This window comes from Hyperoodon ampullatus, assembly GCF_949752795.1.
Source record: "Hyperoodon ampullatus genome assembly, chromosome: X".
NCBI lineage: Eukaryota > Metazoa > Chordata > Mammalia > Artiodactyla > Ziphiidae > Hyperoodon > Hyperoodon ampullatus.
The window spans coordinates 19,851,145-19,871,518 of NC_136913.1; the positions used below are offsets into that span (position 1 = coordinate 19,851,145).

The window sequence follows — 20,374 nt, forward strand, 5'->3', positions numbered from 1 at the left end:
TTTTTTTTTTTTTTTTTTTAACACCTTTATTGGAGAATAATTGCTTTACAGTGGTGTGTTAGTTTCAGCTGTATAACAAAGTAAATCAGCTATACATAAACATATATCCCCATATCTCCTCCCTCTTGCGTCTCCCTCCCACCCTTCCTATCCCACCCCTCTAGGTGGTCACAAAGCACCGAACTGATCTCCCTGTGCAATGCGGCTGCTTCCCACTAGCTATCTGTTTTACATTTGGTAGTGTATATATGTCCATGCCACTCTCTCACTTACTCCCAGCTTACCCTTCCCCCTCCCCGTGTCCTCAAGTCCATTCTCTACTTCTGTGTCTTTATTCCTGTCCTGCCCCTAGGTTCTTCAGAACCTTTTTTTTTAGATTCCATATATATGTGTTAGTGTACGGTATTTGTTTTTCTCTTTCTGACTTACTTCACTCTGTATGACAGACTCTAGGTCCATCCACCTGACTACAAATAACTCAATTTTGTTTCTTTTTATGGCTGAGTGATATTCCATTGTATATATGTGCCACATCTTCTTTATCCATTCATCTGTCGATGGACACTTAGGTTGCTTCCATGTCCTGGCTATTGTAAATAGAGCTGCAATGAACGTTTTGGAAAATGACTCTTTTTGAAATATGGTTTTCTCAGGGTATATGCCCAGAAGTGGGATTGCTGGGTCGTATGGTATGGTAGTTCTATTTTTAGTTTTTTTAAGGAACCTCCATACTGTTCTCCATAGCGGCTGTATCAATTTATATTCCCACCAACGTTGCAAGAGAGGGTTCCCTTTTCTCCACACCCTCTCCAGCATTTATTGTTTGTAGGTTTTTTGATGATGGCCATCCTGACTGGTGTGAGGTGATACCTCATTGTAGTTTTGATTTGCATTTCTCTAAAGATTAGAGATGTTGAGCATTCTTTCATGTGTTTGTTGGCAATCTGTATATCTTCTTTGGAGAAATGTCTATTTAGGTCTTCTGCCCATTTTTGGATTGGGTTGTTTGTTTTTTTGATATTGAGCTGCATGAGCTGCCTGTATATTTTGGAGATTAATCCTTTGTCAGTTGCTTTGTTTGCAAATATTTTCTCCCATTCTGAGGGTTGTCTTTTCGTCTTTTTATGTTTTCCTTTGCTGTGCAAAAGCTTTTAAGTTTCATTCGGTCCCATTTGTTTATTTTTGTTTTTATTTCCATTTCTGTAGGTGGTGGGTCAAAAAGTATCTACCTGTGATGAATGTCATAGAGTGTTCTGCCTATGTTTTCCTCTAAGAGTTTGATAGTGTCTGGCCTTACATTTAGGTCTTTAACCATTTTGAGTTTATTTTTGTGTATGGCGTCAGGGAGTGTTCTAATTTCCTTCTTTTACATGTAGCTGTCCAGTTTTCCCAGCACCACTTATTGAAGAGACTGTCTTTTCTCCATTGTATATTCTTGCCTCCTTTATCAAAGATAAGGTGACCATATGTGTGAGGCTTTATTTCGGGGCTTTCTATCCTGTTCCATTGATCTATATTTCTGTTATTGTGCCAGTACCATACTGTCTAGATTACTGTAGCTTTGTAGTATAGTCTGAAGTCACGGAGCCTGATTCCTCCAGCTCCCTTTTTCTTTCTCTAGATTGCTTTGGCTATTCGGGGTCTTTTGTGTTTCAATACAAATTATGAAATTTTTTGTTCTAGTTCTGTGAAAAATGCCAGTGGTAGTTTGATAGAGATTGCATTGAATCTGTAGATTGCTTTGGGTAGTAGAGTCATTTTCACAATGTTGATTCTTCCAATCCAAGAACATGGTATATCTCTCCATCTGTTTGTATCATCTTTAATTTCTTTCATCAGTGTCTTATACTTTTCTGCATACAGGTCTTTCGTCTCCCTAGGAAGGTTTATTCCTAGGTATTTTATTCTTTTTGTTGCAATGGTAAATGGGAGTGTTTCCTTAATTTTTCTTTCAGATTTTTCATCATTAGTGTATAGGAATGCAGGAGATTTCTGTGCATTAATTTTATATCCTGCTACTTTACCAAATTCCTTGATTAGCTCTAGTAGTTTTCTGGTAGCATCTTTGGAATTCTCTATGTATAGTATCATGTCATCTGCAAACAGTGACAGTTTTACTTCTTCTTTTCCAATTTGGATTCCTTTTATTTCTTTTCCTTCTCTGATTGCTGTGGCCTGCTACATTCTTAATGGATGCTGCTCTTCAGCTGGGAGACTGAACTTAGGAGCATTTCTTCTTTAGAGAGGCATTTTTGAAACTTACTGATGATAGCAATCACCTGGGGTGCCTGGACTGTGTCTAGCTTTCTGGGCTCCTCCCTAGCAAGGTCTGATTTAGTGGATTGAGGGTGCAGTCTGAACATCTATGATTTTAACCAGTCTCCTTGGTGATTCTTATCCTTAGGCAGGCTTCGGGACCTCTGCTTAGAGTCATACTGAGTCATGCTGAGCACAAAAGTTTTTGCATTATGGTCAAGGAACAAAGAGGGAGAGGGTTTTCAGAGCAGGGAAACTACTCTGTATGATACCATAATGGTGGATACATATCATTATACATTTGTCCAAACCTGTAGAATATGCAGCACTGAGAGTGAACCATAATGTAAACTATGGACTCTGGGTGATAATGATGTGTCAATGCAGGTTCATTGATTGTAACAAATGTCCCACTCTGGTGGGGGATGTTGATAATTGGGGAGGTTGTGCATGCGTGGGGGCCGGGATTATATAGGAACTCTGTACTTTCTGCTCAATTTTGCTGTGACCCTAAAACTGCTCTAAAAAAGTCTATTAAAGAAGAGAAGAGGTCAACATTCTGGGAATGCTTAGCCTTGTTTAATGGAGAATGTGCAGAGGTTTAACACAGATATTTTGTAGAGCTTTAATACTCCCAAGGTGGATAAACATTGCCATAGATATTTTTGTCAATAGACACGAAAAGACTGTTCAGTGTTTCATAGTGAGGAAAGAACTTGGGTGGCAGTGCCGGGGTGGGGGGTGTTGGAGGAAGACAGAGGGTAAGTTTGATTTTTTTCCCCTTTGAGAACCTGTCAGAGCTGTCTTAAGTCATGTAAGGCACAAGCTGTTGAAGGCAGGAGCATGCGGGCTGTGATAAGAAGCTCTCCAGATGGTAGATGAAACTTTGTGCACCAGCGTACTGTTGTTGTTTGAACGCTTCATTTATTTGCTGGGCTAGCTTATGATACCTGGAACAGAGCAAGTCTTGCACTGGGCAGTTGAGAGCCCAGCACACTGAGGGCTCTTGACCCTAGCCTGACCCCTTGTGGACTGAGGGCCACCGGTGTGGAGGGTGGGGTGGAGTGGTGAGTAGTGTGTGCATGTTATGAATGGATGGATACCAGGGGAATGCTCTGGGGACCCTAGTCTTTTGAAAAGTATGGCTGGTGATTGCCTTAGGGGGATCTTCTGGGTTGCATAAGGGAGTGGGTACTTTTCAGTTGGGCCTTCTAGGCAAATAGCCATGGGTCCTTCCTGAAGGAGGATTATTCCCAGTCCTTCTAATATTAGACACATTCTTCTTTGCCCCCTGAGTTGCTCTCGAGTCTTATATTTTTTTTCAAGGAGAACCCTCACTTTTTCTTCTAAAAGTACTCTTTGAACGCTCCACTGTCTTTGAGCTGAGTTCAACCTGCCAGGAACTCAAACTAGTTCCTCGACAGGTGCAGATATCAAAGGTAGTTGTCCTGCTGGATGTCACCAGGTTCTCTGAGTATATCTTGAATTTCAGACTTCAGAGCAGTTCCTTTTTTTTTTTAATTTAATTTTTAAACATCTTTATTGAAGTATAATTGCTTTACATTGTTGTGTTAGTTTCTGCTGTATAACAAAGTGAATCAGCTATACGTATACAGATATCCCCATATCCCCTCCCTCTTGCATCTCCCTCCCTCCCACCCTCCCTATCCCACCCCTCTAGGTGGTCACAAAGCACCGAGCTGATCCCCCTGTGCTATGCGGCTGCTTCCCACTAGCTATCTGTTTTACGTTTGGTAGTGTATATATGTCCATGCCACTCTCTCACTTCATCCCAGCTTACCCTTCCCCCTCCCCATGTCCTCAAGTCCATTCTCTGTGTCTGCATCTTTATTCCTGTCCTGCCCCTAGGTTCTTCAGAACCATTTTTTTCCTTAGATTCCATATATATGTGTCAGCATACGGTATTTGTTTTTCTCTTTCTGACTTCCTTCACTCTGTATGACAGTCTCTAGGTCCATCCATCTCACTACAAATAACTCAATTTCGTTTCCTTTTATGGCTGAGTAATGTTCCATTGTATATATGTGCCACATCTTCTTTATCCATTCATCTGTTGATGGACATTTAGGTTGCTTCCATGTCCTGGCTATTGTAAATAGAGCTGCAATGAACATTGTGGTACATGACTCTTTCTGAATTATGGTTTTCTCAGGATATGTGCCCAGTAGTGGGATTACACAAGGCTGTAATTCTTTTCATGTTAATGACAGTAATGTAAGTCTGATACATGAGCAGTGTGCATTCAGAACACTCATACCTGATAGCAGGTCGGGAAAAGAGAACAGGGACTCCAGTTTAAGTGTGGAAAACTGAGAAGTCATAACTACCCCAAAGATGTGAAGGAAACCACAAAAGACATGGGCTGGATTCTGCTGTAAAAAGGAAACGTATCACTCCCTTGGGGTTGATACACCAACAACCTCAGCCCACTGTCATCTTGCCTCTTTCAGAGCTTTAACTACTATTTAATTTTATGGAAAAGTAGACATCTCCAAACAAAAAGAGTGCTATTCACCAAAAGAAAGAGGTCTTATCAGCATGGAACTTAATAAGGGAAAAGTATTTATTTGTGCCTTGCACAATTTGGTAGTTCTATTTTTACTTTTCAAAGGAACCTCTTTAGAAATCCCACTACTGGGCAAAAAATGGTAGTTCTATTTTTAGTTCTCTAAGGAACCTCCATACTGTTCTCCATAGTGGCTGTATCAATTTACATTCCCACCAACAGTGTAGGAGGGTTCCCTTTTCTCCACTCCACACCCTCTCCAGCATTTGTTTTTTGTAGATTTTTTGGTGATGGCCATTCTGACTCGTGTGAGGTGATACTTCATTGTAGCTTTTTTTTCTTTTTTAAAATTAATTAATTTATTTTTGGCTGTGTTGGGTCTTTGTTGCTGTGCGTGGGCTTTCTCTGGTTGCGACGAGCGGGGGCTACTCTTTGTTGCAGTGCGCGGGCCTCTCATTGCGGTGGCTTCTCTTGTTCCAGAGCACGGCCTCTAGGCACGCGGGCTTCAGTAGTTGTGGCACGCAGGCTCTAGGGCTCAGACTCAGTAGTTGTGTCGCACGGGTGTAGTTGTTCCGCGGCATGTGGGATCTTCCTGGACCAGGGCTCGAACCCATGTTCCCTGCATTGGGAGGCGGATTCTTAACCACTGCGCCACCAGGGAAGTCCCCCATTGTAGGTTTGATTTGCATTTCTCTAATGATTAGTGATGTTGAGCATCCTTTCATGTGTTTGTTGGCCATCTGTATGTCTTCTTTGGAGAAATGTCTGTTTAGGTCTTCTGCCCAGTTTTGGATTGGGTTATTTGTTTTTTTGATATTGAGCTGCATGAGAAACTTCCATATTTTGGAGATTAATCCTTTGTCAGTGGCTTCGTTTAGAGCAGTTCCTTTAATGAAAGGTGAGAAAGAGGGAATGTTGTCTGAGAATTTCCGGCAGTTCTCCAAAGCAAGTCGGGCTCTGGACCCCAGAAGATGTGGGTTTTCTTTTTCCAAATTAAATGAACATGGAGATCTGGAAGTGACCTCTGGGTGGAGCTCATAGCACTCACAAAGACGTTTAGAGAGCTGAAGGCTCTTATGCAGCTTTCTGCCATGGGGTTGTTTTTGAACAATTATTATTTTTTCTTGCCCTTTTTCTAGGCTGTCCTTGATTTGATTGCCTTTTAATAGTCAACAAGAAAGGAGAGGCTCTGCCTAATAATTTCTTGAATCTTAGATGGAAATCTCTGACTATCTTAGGGCTTTGTGTTTCTGATACTGAGTAGCCCCTGCATTAAGACAGGATTTGCCTGCATTTGAAGTGGAGGTGAATAATTCGCCTGCTCTTCTGGTATGACTTGGCACTGTTCTTAGGGCATGTGTTGTATCCAGTATATCACCCAGGCGGAAGATTTCTCATCAGTAATAGTGCCCACACTGGGCCAGCGCTGAGTCACTTGGCAACCCATTGGGAAAGCTGGAAAAATGTTGCAATTTGTGAGGGGGAGAAGCGTTCCTTTCTCTCACAGTCAGGCTCTGGTCTGCAGCTAATTACAGTGCCTCCTGGGGGGTATTGACCTCATCAATCCCTAGTGACCTGCCTCCTGAACAGGGAGGGTCCAGATGCCTGCAGGGGGCTGAGGCCTAACACCCTGGCTTTTGTGGTGGTTACTCCAGTCTCAGAATGGAAGCGTGGGGATGTGGCCTTGTTGTTCTCTTTGCTAAGGGTGATTACTGTAAAAGATAAACAAGGATACCTCTGCTTCTGTGAATGAAGGATAGATTTGTTATCTCTGTCTCCCTGCCTTTCCCCTCTCATTTCTCAGGAGGTCATGAGTAGTTTTGTGTTGTGAAACCAACAGTGTAGGTTTCGAACTAGAAATTTAGTCTGGTCAAATAAGCACCAATTTTTGTTTAGGATTCTACGTTCCCTGCGAGCATATGCTCTTATTATAAACAAGCAGCAAAGGACAGGAGGCCTGTTAATTTTTTCTGGCTATTGTAGCTGTTGAATGAGTGTAAGGTGATGCAAACTCTTTTGGGGGGTATCTTCTAGAAGATTTGCCTTTTCCAGAACAGAGTAGGAGGGTCTCAAGGTCACTACACTACGTAATGATTGTGATGCCTGGCAGGAAGGGATGCAGCAGTGCCTTTGGCTGCCCTGGTGGTGGGAACCCGGCTTGTGCTGGTGAGCTCTGTGTCAGATCAGGAGGAACTCGGCTGGTGCCCAGCTAGATTCGATTTGTAGCCAAAAGCTGGATTCTTTCTAAAATATTTGTTTGTGCTCTTTGCCCCTGTGACCTTTGTTTGCCAGGCCACCCCTAGAGAAAAAGACCCTGATGGAACTCCTAGGAAGGCAGCATCCTCAGGATGCTGTGAGTGGCCTTAACCTTAGCCATAGCAGGTACAGAGGGTTCCCAAGAAGTTTGTCTCATGGTCCCATCAACATGAGCATGTGACTCCCAGGCACATGCTTTGGGTGAGGTGGGAAGAGTTTTCCTACAGAGGTTCCAAACAGAAATTTAGCTCACCTCTTTGGCTTTGTCTCTGTTGGGCAGGGAAAATAACCTTTCCTTCCATCCTTCTAAGTTCTTAAAACTTGGGTCCATGTAACAAAAGATAGATTAACAGGAGAAAAGCAAACAAGTTCATTAACATGTATATCTCATACACATGTGAGAGAAACTCAGAGAAATGAGTAACTCAGAGAAGTGGCTTAGAACTCCGGCTTATATGTCATCTAAACCAAATGACAATAAATTTGTAGAGAAAGAAGAAGAAAAAGGGAAAGTAGTTTTAGACTTCCAAAAGTGGCAGATGGTGGGAATGTAATATATGGGAAACTAGTGGTAGATACAGGCTAGTTAGTTGTCATGTAGATTCCTCTGCTGCTGTCTCCAGGCCTATAAGGTCTAAAGTTGTCTTAGTGATTCACTTTTGTCCTCCCTCATAGAGAGGGGAGGAGGGACAACTTTGAAAATTTATGTCCTTTTAGGCAAATTGGGGGAGAGCAGGAGCTTTTCTTGTATCCACTGCTTCTCAATTGCCTTCAGCTCAAAATAATTTTTATGTCGAAGAGGCATATTTTGGGGTGTAATTCTGGTTTCCTTTATCTTTAAGCTCTGTCCAGCCCTAGGTGTTGGATTTGCCCCAGGTATCCAGCATGGACCAACCATGTTGGTGTCCTGCCCACATCTGAGCCCAGTGGTTCTCGGGGTGTGCTTCTAGACTAGCAGCAGCAGCAGCAGCCTCCCTGGGGACTCATAGAGATGCAGATTTTCAGGACCACCCCGACCCGGTGAGCTGGGGGGAGGCACTAACTGCCCTTGCCATCACCATTTCACTGCACACCTGTCTGACTTCAGCTGCCAGCACCCACATTTTCCCCAACAGCTTTCTCTTCCCACTGGCGTGTGCTAGGCCACTCACCCAGAGGGCCCAAAGGTCCGGGAAGTGAGCACAACCCAATGATTGATGGAAGTTGCCCTAGCCCCCTCTTCCCTCGAGTGTGCTCTGCCCAGGCTCCCGGAGTTTCCGCAGTGGGGCAAGCTCTAGTCGCTCACACTGACAGCTGGCTCCATAAGATCCCCCTGTTGACTGCGTCTTTCTCTGCTCACCTCCCCAGTCCCCTACCAGTGTTTGGTGTCTCTTTCACGTCCCAGATGAAGTGCTTGCACTCCAGTCCTTGTCTCGGATCTGTACCTGGGGGCTCCCCAACTAGGACACAGCCTCTGGGGTGTGACTTTTCCCGTCCTTCCTCTCCTTAAGGTGACAACGCATTTCACTGCATCTGGGTGCTAGCACCGCTTCAGCAAATTCAATTCCACAGACTTTTCCAGAAGCAACAGCGTGCCAGGTACTGGACTAGGAGCTGCATGTTCAGAGATGATCAGTTGCAGTCCCGTTTCTGCAGGGGTTTCCACACTGCTAGGAGAGCACAGCAGTGATACGGATTCTGAGAAGATGAGGAGAAGTCTTAATGTGATGGAGACGCGGACTGGTCCTGGGGTTCTAGAGGAGGAAGCCTCTAAGGAGCCCAAGCACCCTGTGTGAGGGCGGCTGACTTGCAGTTCCCGCTCTGCCACCTCGCTCTTCCTTGTCACGGCCCTTGTCCCTGCAGCCTGTGAGCATGGCTTCTTCTGGCTCTTCCTTACTTATTAATCCCAACAACTTTGCATCCAGCTGTCACTTTGCCTTGGTACCTTCACTTCTGCTTCATCTCACGTATTCCTTTTAAATTGCTTTATAGAAGAAAAGAAAGGGAAGGGCTTGTGTCAAACTGTGTCCTGCCCTTGCCTGTGACAGATTCAAGCCTGTTTGTGTAGGTGCTTAAGAATGCAGTCACCCCAGTTCCTGCATCCACTCCAGCGCTCACCTAGGAACACACAGGGACTGACGAAATAGCATGTGAACCATCTTTCAGGCTCCCCCCCACTCCCTCTGCATCTCTGGCTCACACTTGCCGCCATCTTGAGCTTGCTGGCACTCTCTGGCTCTGTGTCTCTCCGTCTCTCTCACATGCACAGACAGGCCAAGGTAGTGGCCTTCACACTTGTATCTCCTCTCCCTTGCTGACCCCAACAGGAAGTACAGTTAGAGAAGCTTACAGACTCTGGAGAAAGATTGCCTAGGCTCAGAGCCAATGTCTACCACTTATTAGCTGTATGACCCTTTGGAAATTACTGAACCTTTCTGACCCTCAGTTTTCACATCTGTAAAATGGTGAGATTAGTACCTACCTCAGAGATTTGTTATGAGAAGTTATATACTTCAAGTATTTAAAAGAGCGCCTGGAACGTGAGAAAGGCTCTCCAAGTGTGTTCAGCTGTTTCTTCCAAACTGTTGTCCTGTGCAGGAGGGGAGACTTTGTCTGCACTGACTGGTGAGAGATGCTAAGTGAAGTTCTGTGTGTCTGGGTCATTGTGTTTTCCTCTGGGCTAGGAAGGTAGATGACATAAGACCACAGGCTCTGAGGTCCCTCTTAGCCTTTAGGTGCTTTGATGCTTTTTGTCAGAACGCGGTCCTCCTTATATATCACCCCCGCCCCACCCCTGCAGGGCAGCCCCTCCTGAGAGGGTGATGGGAGGCTGGGTACCTTGCTTTTCTCTGTGGAGTTTGGATTTTCTTGTTTTAAACAAATTCAGTGTTATCTCTGTGATATACCTTTTAAATACCAAAGCAAATATTTGGTGTAAGTAGCAGTTTGCTGCACGTAGTTATCAGAGGCATATTATACCTGATACCTTGTTGCAGTGAGGTTACTTTAATCAAGTTTCCGTGTTCTAGATAGAGCCTCAAGGAAATGTTGTTTTGGGCAGTGTTGTAGGTCATTGGTTCTCATACTCGAGGTGCATTGGCACCATCTGCAGGGCTTGTTAAAACATAGATTGCTAGGCCTCACCCCCCAGAGTTTCTGAGTCAGTAGCTCTGAGGTGGGGCCTGGGAATTTACATATCTGACAAGTTCTTGGCGATGCTCTTGGTCTGAGGCCAACACTTTGAGAGCTCCGGGTTATTAGAGGTGAAAGCTCCCTTACACCAAGGTTGTATTGCTTGAACTAGCTGATGTTTATTAAGAGGCTACTTCCCTTACCCCTTACAGGAATTCCTTACAGGAATCCCTGTTCACCATCTCTCACTGGGGAGTGCCCTGAGTGAGTACTGGGACACTCAGAACCCAACCAGGCCACCCACCAGTGTTGCTCCAGCTGCTAAAAAGCCCTTCTTGTTACAGATCCAAAGGCTCCTTCTTGGTCACTTCCACCCCTTGACTCCATGTCTGTCCCCAGGAACTATGCAGAATATATCTTCCACATAAAAGCCCTTCCAGTATTTGAAGATGTTTAAATGTTTTTCTATTTCAGACAAAACGTCTCTAATGTTCCTCATTAAATTAACAAGCATTATATGCCAGGCTAGATGTTCTAAATGCTTTACAAATATTAACTACATCAATGCCATGATATCTGTATGAGGTTGGTCAAATCGTTTCATTTTACAGATGAGAAAACTGTAGCACAGAGAGGGCAAGCAGGCTTGCTCAAGGTCACACAGTCAGTAGGTGGAAGAGCTGGGACTTAATCCCTGGCAGTCTGGTTTCCGAGTCTGTTCTTTTATCCACAGTGCCAGTGGGTCTCTAAGTGTGGTCCTCAGACCAGCAGCATCGGCATCACCTAGGAACTAGCTAAAAGTGCAGCTTCTTGGCCCCATCCCAGATCTATAGAATTAGAAACTCTGGGAGGAGACCCAAGAATCTGCATTTTAATAAGCCCTCTGAGTGATTCTGATGCCGCCAAAGTGTGGGAATCACTGCTTTCCTGCTGTGGTTCTGATGCCTCATCCTGCTGGCTGCTCTCCAGGTTTTCAGCATCTTTTTTTAAAGCTCAGGTTCAAAGCTGAACACAGTATTCTACATACAGTCCAACTCACACAGCACAATGGGAATATTATTACTGCTTTTGTTTTGCATACAAATTATTTTAGAAATCCGAAGTTTATATTATGGCTATCTTTTCTCCTCAGCCATGTCACTGTTGGCTCATAGCGAATTTACAGTCAGTTAATTTCTAGGTCTTTTTTTTAATCCCACAGGAACCGTCAGTAAGCCCTGTTGCTCCAGTCGTAAACGTGGCATTTCCTTTAAACCCTCATCCCAGAACTTCACATTAATTCTTATTAAAAATCCATTTAGCTTTGGTCATGGCTCTGATTTTTAAAAAGTATATGTTTCTGGATCTCCTGTGTGTTTATTAGTTTTGCTACAAAAATCTATGCTCATTTAAGAAAATCTCCAAGGTAGAGTATAAAAGTAGAGAGAAAAAAAATCATTACTAGTCCCATCACCCAAACATAACCACTGCTAACATTTTGATGTATTACTTTGTTTTTTTCCCTATACGTAGGCTTGAATAATCCTGTATATATAAATTTGATTCCTTTTTTTCTCTTTTATATTTTAAACATTTCTCCTCTTACTACATAATCTTTTTTTTTTTTTTAAATAAATTTATTTATTTATTTACCTTTGGCTGCATTAGGTCTTCGTTGCTGTGTGTGGGCTTTCTCTAGTTGTGGCGAGCGGGGGCTACTCTTCGTTGCGGTGCGCAGGCTTCTCATTGTGGTGGCTTCTCTTGTTGTGAAGCACCAGCTCTAGGCATGCGGGCTCAGTAATTGTGGCACTCAGGCTCAGTAGTTGTGGCTTGCGGGCTCTAGAGCGCAGGCTCAGTAGTTGTGGCGCACGAGCTTAGTTGCACCGCGGCATTTGGGATCTTCCCGGACCAGGGCTGGAACCCGTGTCCCCTGCGTTGGCAGGCGGATTCTTAACCACTGCACCACCAGGGAAGTCCCTACTACATAGGCTTTATAAAAGAATTTTCACTGTTATTGCATAGTCTTCCAGTGGTTATACAGGAGATTACTTAATCATTTCTCCATAGTTGGGTATTTAGGTTGTGCTACTATTGATATTACTATGATAAACATCTTGTGCATACTGCTTTCCCCCCAAATTTAGGATGAATTCCACAGAATGGCATCTCAAAAGACCTTTAAAAACCTCAAGTCTGTCATTCAGTGTCTCCACCTTTATATCATTCATAATTTGATAAGTCCACTTTTTTTTTTTTTTGTCCATGCCGCACAGCTTGCAGGATCTTAGTTCCCTAACAAGGGATTGAACCTGGGGCCATGGCAGTGAAAGCACCAAGTCCTAACCACTGGACTTCCAGGGAAGTCCCAGATAAATCCACGTTTTGGTTTGATTATTTTTCTGGGTTATTAATGAGCATGCTCACACAGTAGAACTGGAATCTCCCTATTGGCTCGTCCTTTGGAGATTCCTTCCAGATTTATCTATTGAGCAGATTCATGGAGAACCTGCCCTGTGACAGGTCTTTTGTTAGATGCCTAGCAATTCACTAACCAGTGGATTTTTAGGCCAGTTATTCTACTTTGAACAACTTCATGGAACTGTCATCTGATTTATCCATTTTGCCTGCAAGGAGATCATGAGCCATTTAGCAGTGCCTTGATATGATCCAGTTACACTATATTTAGGGTATTCCTTGATTTTCTAATTTATTGTTCTATTTAAAAAGTGGAAACTTGAGGGAATTGAACATTCATTGGGTTCCCATTCTTTCTAAGGTCCGGTGTTATCCTCAGTGGAGATTACATTATTCCGTGGGTTATAGCCAGCTATTCAGACTCCCAAAGCAGAAATCTCAATTTTACTTCCCAGCCAACTGGAAAGCACTCGAATCCTGTTGAGTCTTTCTTCCAAAAAGCTTTCAAATCTTTACCATTTCTGTTTCATAGTTCTTTCCTCCCCTAGCTTCTCCTCCTTTTTTCCTTTTTTTATTGAGGTAAAATTCACATAACATAAAATGAAGCATTTTAAAATGTACAATTCAGTGGCACTGACTACTTTTACAGTGTTGTGCAGCCACTACCTTTGTCTAGTTCCAGAGCATTGTCATCATCCTACAAGGAAACTTCATACCCAGTAAGCAGGCACTCCTCATTTGCCTTCCCCCAGCTTCAGGCAACCACCAGTCTGCCTTCTGTCCGAGAATTCACCCATTCTGGCTATTTCATATAAATGCAATCATAGACTGTGTGACCTTTTGTGTCTGGCTTCTTTCACTTGGCATGATGTCTTCTAGATTCATCCATGTTGTAACATACATCCTCTCATCCTTTTTAGTCCATTTCCCCACTTATAGTCTTGGAAAGAGAAAAACAAACCATTTTAGAACTGATAGTGAGGTCTTTCCTCTCTTCTCTGAACTTTTGAAATAGCATCATAGTGTTTATTTATAACTAAAACACTGTACCCCCAAAATACAGATTACTGCATTGAACTGACCCCTGTAAGGGAAGAACTGTGGTCGCTGGTTCACTCTTGTGTGCTCAGAATCCAACATGGCTTCCCTTCTTTGGCCACTGGGCAGAGCTTAGTAAGAATCACGGCTCCACCAAGCACATAGGCAAGATGCACATTCTGGGGGGCCTCAGTTTCCTTACCCATGAAATGAGAACAAATATACTACTGTTTTCACAGAGTGTTTGGGAGGATTCAAACAAGTAATGTATGTCCAGTGACTAGCAAAGAGCAAATGCTCAGTATTGGTAAGATGACATGTTCATTTTCCCCAAGTTTCCTCTTATTTCTCCTCACCAAATGATGTAATGCTCCATGAAAGTCTCCTAAAATTGGGAGAGAAAAGCTGATGCCAATTACATTAGTTTCTTTGGGGTGGAGGTACAAAATGGACTTCTGTTAACGTTCACTCTATTCAATTTATTTTTTTACATCTTTATTGCTTTACAATGGTGTGTTAGTTTCTGCTTTATAACAAAGTGAATCAGTTATACATATACATATGTTCCCATATCTCTTCCCTCTTGCGTCTCCCTCCTTCCCACCCTCCCTATCCCACCCCTCTAGGTGGTCACAAACCACCTAGCTGATCTCCCTGTGCTATGCAACTGCTTCCCACTAGCTATCTATTTTATGTTTGGTAGTGTATATATGTCCATGCCACTCTCTCACTTTGTCACAGCTTACCCTTCCCCCTCCCCATATCCTCAGGTCCATTCTCTCTGTCTGCGTCTTTATTCCTGTCTTACCCCTAGGTTCTTCATGACATTTTTTTTTTCTTAGATTCCATATATATGTGTTAGCACACGGTATTTGTCTTTCCCTTTCTGACTTACTTCACTCTGTATGACAGACTCTAGGTCCATCCACCTCACTACAAATAACTCAATTTTGTTTCTTTTTATGGCTGAGTAATATTCCATTGTATATATGTGCCACATCTTCTTTATCCATTCATCTGTTGATGGACACTTAGGTTGCTTCCATGTCCTGGCTATTGTAAATAGAGCTGCAGTGAACATTGTGGTACATGACTCTTTTTGAATTATGGTTTTCTCAGGGTATATGCCCAGTAGTGGGATTGCTGGGTCGTATGATAGTTCTATTTTTCATTTTTTAAGGAACCTCCATACTGTTCTCCATAGTGGCTGTATCAATTTACATTCCCACCAGCAGTGAAAGAGGGTTCCCTTTTCTCCACACCCTCTCCAGCATTTATTGTTTGTAGATTTTTTGATGATGGCCATTCTGTTCAATATTTTAAAACATGTTGTTATGGAAAATTTTAAATGTATACAAAAGTGTACATAACAAACCCACAGGTTCTTATTACCCAGCCTCACCAGTGAGCAGTCTTTGCTGTTTTGATTTCATCTTTTCCCCACCCCACCTGTTTTTATGCTTGAGAATTCTCAAGCTCATGTCAGATATCATTTTTTTTAATAAATTTATTTTATTTTGTTTATTTTTGGCTGCATTGGGTCTTCGTTGCTGCACGTGGGCTTTCTCTAGTTGCAGTGAGCGGGGGCTACTGTTCATTGCTGTGCGCAGGCTTCTTGCGGTGGCTTCTCTTTTTGTGGAGCACAGGCTCTAGGCGCGTGGGCTTCAGTAGTTGTGGCACACGGGCTCAGTAGTTGTGGCTTGCAGGCTCAGTAGTTGTGGCTCGCAGGCTCAGTAGTTGTGGCGCACGGGCTTCGTTGCTCCGTGGCATGTAGGATCTTCCCAGACCAGGGCTCGAACCCGTGTCCCCTGCATTGACAGGTGGATTCTTAACCACTGCGCCACCAGGGAAGTCCCGTCAGATATCATTTTACTATAAACATTTCATTATGTATCTTCAACAGTTAAGGATTAAAAAAAAAAAACCCAACTAACCACAGTACCCTTAACATACCCATCAATATTAACAGCAGTACCTGTATTCTGTCTGCTTTCTGTAATTATCTCAAAAATGTTTGTTTATTTTTTTAAACAGCTGGTTGAAATTGGTATCCAAACAAGGTGTACATATTGCAGTTAATGGGTCTGTCTTTTAAGGCTTTAAAAGTTTTAAGAGCGCCCCTCCCCTTTTATCCATGAAATTTGTTGAAGAAATTGTGCCATTTGTCTGGTAGAGTTTTCAGCACTGCTGATTTGGCTGATGATACACTATTGTTGTCTTTTAACATGTTCTTCTGTCCCTCACATTTTCCGTATATTGCTAGTTCAGCTAGAGGTTTGATTAGATTCAGGTTCAATTTTCTTTTGGCATAAGACTTCATGGGCAGTGCTGTGTGCTTCCTGTGCAGCCCTCCAAGAGGCACATGGTGCTGTGTTGTCCCACTTCCACTGAAAATGTTGATTAGTGGGTTCAGGTGTTCTCAGACTGATCCTTCCCTTTTAACTTACCCATCAACCTTTCACCATAGGCCATGGTCCTCTTTCTTGACTGTGCCTTCATATCACCCCGGGGGAGCTTAAAACATACAAATGCTCAGGCCACACCCCAGACCAATGACATCAGACTTTCTGGGGGTGAGACCCAGGCATCAGTATTCAAAGTTCCCCAGGATAGAAATATGCAGCCAGGGTTGAAAACTACTGTTTTAATCGTTTAAGCAGTCATTGATAGTATATTGCATAGATACATGAGTTCATTAGGGATTGCAACGGGTGATTTTCTAGTTCTATCATTCTTTCTGCGTATATCAGCTGAAATATTTCTATAAAAAAGGATCTTCTCTCATAAACCACTTGATTACACTGACAACAGCTTATACTGATATAAACTGCTGAAAGGCAGCATAAATGTCTTTTTATTTATTGATTTTCACAGTGAGTTGGTATCCTAGTGCTTCCAAAGGTACCAAAGCAGTTTGGTTTTTAAATATCATGATAAACTCAGGGAATTTTATGTATTTGATTTGTTTAGATTCATTACAGTCATCATTATTTTTTAGCTCAAATTGTCCCATATTGGCCAACCTGAGGCTCTTGCGTTAGGGAATTTTGACATGACTCTAGTTGTTTCTGACAGCATCTTTGCTCCCTGGCACAACAAGATATCCTCTTTAATGTTTGACTTCAATTTAATCACAGACTGTTTTGAACAGTTTATAAATCATTGCCTTAATTAGTTCTTCTACCAATGAGCAATATATTGATTTTTGTTGTTGTTGTTGTTGTGGGAGGGGGAGAGGAGAGAGACTCATTACCAACTTGAAATGAAGAGTTTTAGTAATAAGCAAATTTGCAGAAGTTTGAGTGAGAGGTTTATGTGAATTGTCATTTGTAAGGGGCACTAGCTCATGTCAGTGAACATACATGTAATCTATGTTTTTTGAAAATTTTTGAGGTGTTGTATTCTCAAGAATATAAAGAAGTATATAACTAGTGTATGACCATGCCATACGTTAAAAAAATTAATGCTAGTATCAAGAAGTAGAACTAATTTGAACAACGTGGAACAATGGAACTGTGTTAACAGAAGAAACTTGCAATAGTAAATATTCAAAAAATTTAACAACATCAACAAGCAGTAATAGTTTAAATGTGGTACTGTGAAAGTGTTTAATGTTTAAGTGCATATTAAGGATTATTTTGGCTTGTGTGATTTGTTGGTTGTAGGACTTTGAAAGAAATAGGGAAATGCTATGTTAGCCTCAGAGTGAAATTCCAGAGGCCCAGGGGAGAGAGCTGCTTTTTAAACATTATAGAGACTATTTATTACTTTTATTCATGGGATTGGGGGGAGAGATTTAATGCCTGTCTTTATTCTTTTTTGGTCCAAATCCAAATTGAGTATGTTAGGAATTCACTTACAAATACATGCTTAGTTTGGTTTGATAAGAAGAATCAGTTTTGATATGTTGATTTTTAATTTCATGGGAAAAGAGTCCATTAGGAATGTTTGAGTTCTCTGTGTATATTTTGTGATGCTTCCTCTCTTTGGCCCAAGATGAAACTAATAGCCACGACGTGTCTGCTTATCTGCTCTCTCTGAGGTTGTGTCTGCTGCTGTCAGCGGCTCCCTTCTTATCTGGCTGCTGGGCCTGCTCAGTCAGTTATATGGGAATGTCAGTTCCATTAATAACCCAAGGGCCGGACAGACAGATAGTGGAAAATGGGTGAAGAGAGAGAAATTGTATTTAACCTGGTGTTCTGAGTTGTCATTTTCTAGACCCTAGCATAGCTGGGTAAAGGCAGGCTTGAGGGCGTGATAGCAAATCCACTTCTGACAGAATCTCACTTATGAGCTGGAGAAACAACCTGATACCAAGAGAAGAAAGAGTGAAAGAAACTGGGAAAAAGGTAAAGGTAATTGGAAAAGTTGGAGGAAGCAGTGCTAGGAAGAAATGGCACGACCAAAGTATTCTGATAGAGGTGTTTACAGCTTTGCAAAATAAATTTCATTTTGATTTTTTAAAACATTTTAATTTACTAATTTATTATTAAAAAAAATTTTTTTTTGGCTGTGCCACACAGTTTGCAGGATCTTAGTTCCCTGACCAGGGATTGAACCTTGGCCCTCTGCAGTGAAAGCATGGAGTCCTAACCACTGGACCGCCAGGGAATTACCTCATTTTGATTTTAAATAGTATCATTCTTGGCATTTCAAATGAACAAAATTCCTTAAAAAAAAACAAAACGGATTTTATGGAAGGATTGATTCCTCATAGAGGATTTTGGGGTTTTGTGTTGTTTTGGTTCTGGATCTGTCAATTGCCAGAGGGAAGAGAGCAGGTTTGAATGTTTTTCGTGCAGGGAGGATGACTCACCTACTGCAGTGGTCTGTATTTGGGTTATCTATTGCTGTGTAACAAGCCACCCCAAAACCTGCTGCCTTAAAGCAGCAAGTATTTTATTATTTCTCATGATTCTCTGGGTTGGTTGGGGCTCAGATGGGTGACCCTTCTGCTGGTCTCGTCTGGAGTGTCTCAGGCATTTGCAGTCAGATGGCAGCTATGGCTGAACATCTGAAGTGGCTTCTTTACTTGTGTCTGACACCTCAGTGTTCCTTATGTGGCTTCTTTCTCCAGAAGAGTAACGTGGTACTCTTACAGGGGAGCTAAGGGCTCCAAGAGGGAGGAAGCAGAAGCTGCTAGCCTTCTTAAGGTTTGGGCTGAGAAGCCCCAGAATGTTTCGTGTGTTACATTCTTTTGGTCAAAGCCAGGGACAAGGCCAGTCCATATTTGAGGACAGGAGAAAGACTCCATCTCTCTTTTTTTTTTTTTTTTTTTTGCGGTACGCAGGCCTCTCACTGTTGTGGCCTCTCCCGTTGCGGAGCACAGGCTCCGGACGCGCAGGCTCAGCGGCCATGGTTCACAGGCCCAGCTGCTCTGCGGCATGTGGGATCTTCCCGGACCAGGGCACAAACCCGTGTCCCCTGCATCGGCAGGCGGACTCTCAACCACTGCGCCACCAGGGAAGCCCCAAGACTCCATCTCTTGATGTGAAGAAGAGTGTGAGCGCACAGGGAGGGAAGGCATTGTTGGCAGCCATCTTTGGAAACTACCTACCTACAGTCTGTATCCTTTGCCTCTCTCACCTGTGTTCAGTTTTTCATTATTTACAATTGAGAATTTGGAACTATTTTTACCCCCTGTTTAACACCTGACCACCGAGTATCATTAAATTTTCCCCATTTTCCTGTTAGATTGGTTAAGTTGTTTTATATTATTGACTTATTTTTTTTTTCTTAGCTCGAAACCAGTATATACATTGACTTAGAGAACTATTTGAGTAAACCTAATTATTGTTGAACTCTGATGGGGAAAGGGCTCAGCCTCAGTGTGTGAGACCTTCCTGCATAGCTATAAGAAATAACTACTACATGTTAGGGCCCAGAACTGGACTAAGTCAAAAGGGGCCCAACTCCATCCTAGTAGGCAAATCATTTTTTTTCCAGTTTTACATACATTTGAGTTCCTTAGTAAATAAACTTAATTTTCAGTACAGACACCTCTGACACTGACTTCCTGTACTTTTTTTAAAAGTTGAAATGTAGTCGATTTACAATATTGTGTTAGTTTCAGGTGTACAGCAAAGTGATTCATATATATATATGTATTTTTTTCTTTCCAGATTCTTTTCCATCATAGGTTATTATAAGATATTGATTATCATTCCCTGTGCTATGCAGTAAATCCTTGTTGTTTATCTATTTTATTTATAGTGCTGTGTATCTGTTAATCCCAGACTCCTAATTTATCCCTCCACCTCCCCTTTCCCTTTTGGTAACCATAAGTTTGTTTTCTATGGCTGTGAGTCTATTTCTGTTTTGTAAATAAATTCATTTGTATTAATTTTTAGATTCCACATGTAAGTGATATCATATATTTGTCTTTCTCTGTCTTACTTCACTTAGTAGGATATTCTCTAGGTCCATCTATATTGCTGCAAATGGCAATATTTCATTCTTTTTCTATGGCTGAGTAATGTTCCATTGTATATGTATACCACATCTTTTTTTTTTTTTTTTTTTTTTTACGGTACGCGGGCCTCTCACTGTTGTGGCCTCTCCCGCTGCGGAGCACAGGCTCCGGACGCGCAGTCTCAGCGGCCATGGCTCACGGGCCCAGCCGCTCCGTGGTATGTGGGATCTTCCCGGACCGGGGCACGAACCCATGTCCCCTGCATCGGCAGGCGGACTCTCAACCACTGCGCCACCAGGGAAGCCCCCACATCTTTTTTTTTCTGAATTTTTTTTTTTTTTTTTTTTGCGGTACGCGGGCCTCTCACTGTTGTGGCCTCT

General features: G+C 42.5%; 1 protein-coding gene across 1 annotated transcript in view; it reads left to right on the forward strand.

The window, feature by feature from the left end:
* Positions 1–20,374, forward strand: part of PHEX (phosphate regulating endopeptidase X-linked) — a gene marked incomplete at both ends in the record, with an annotated part of 202,797 nt that overhangs the window by 96,682 nt on the left and 85,741 nt on the right. The gene's annotated exons all lie outside the window — the stretch shown is intronic.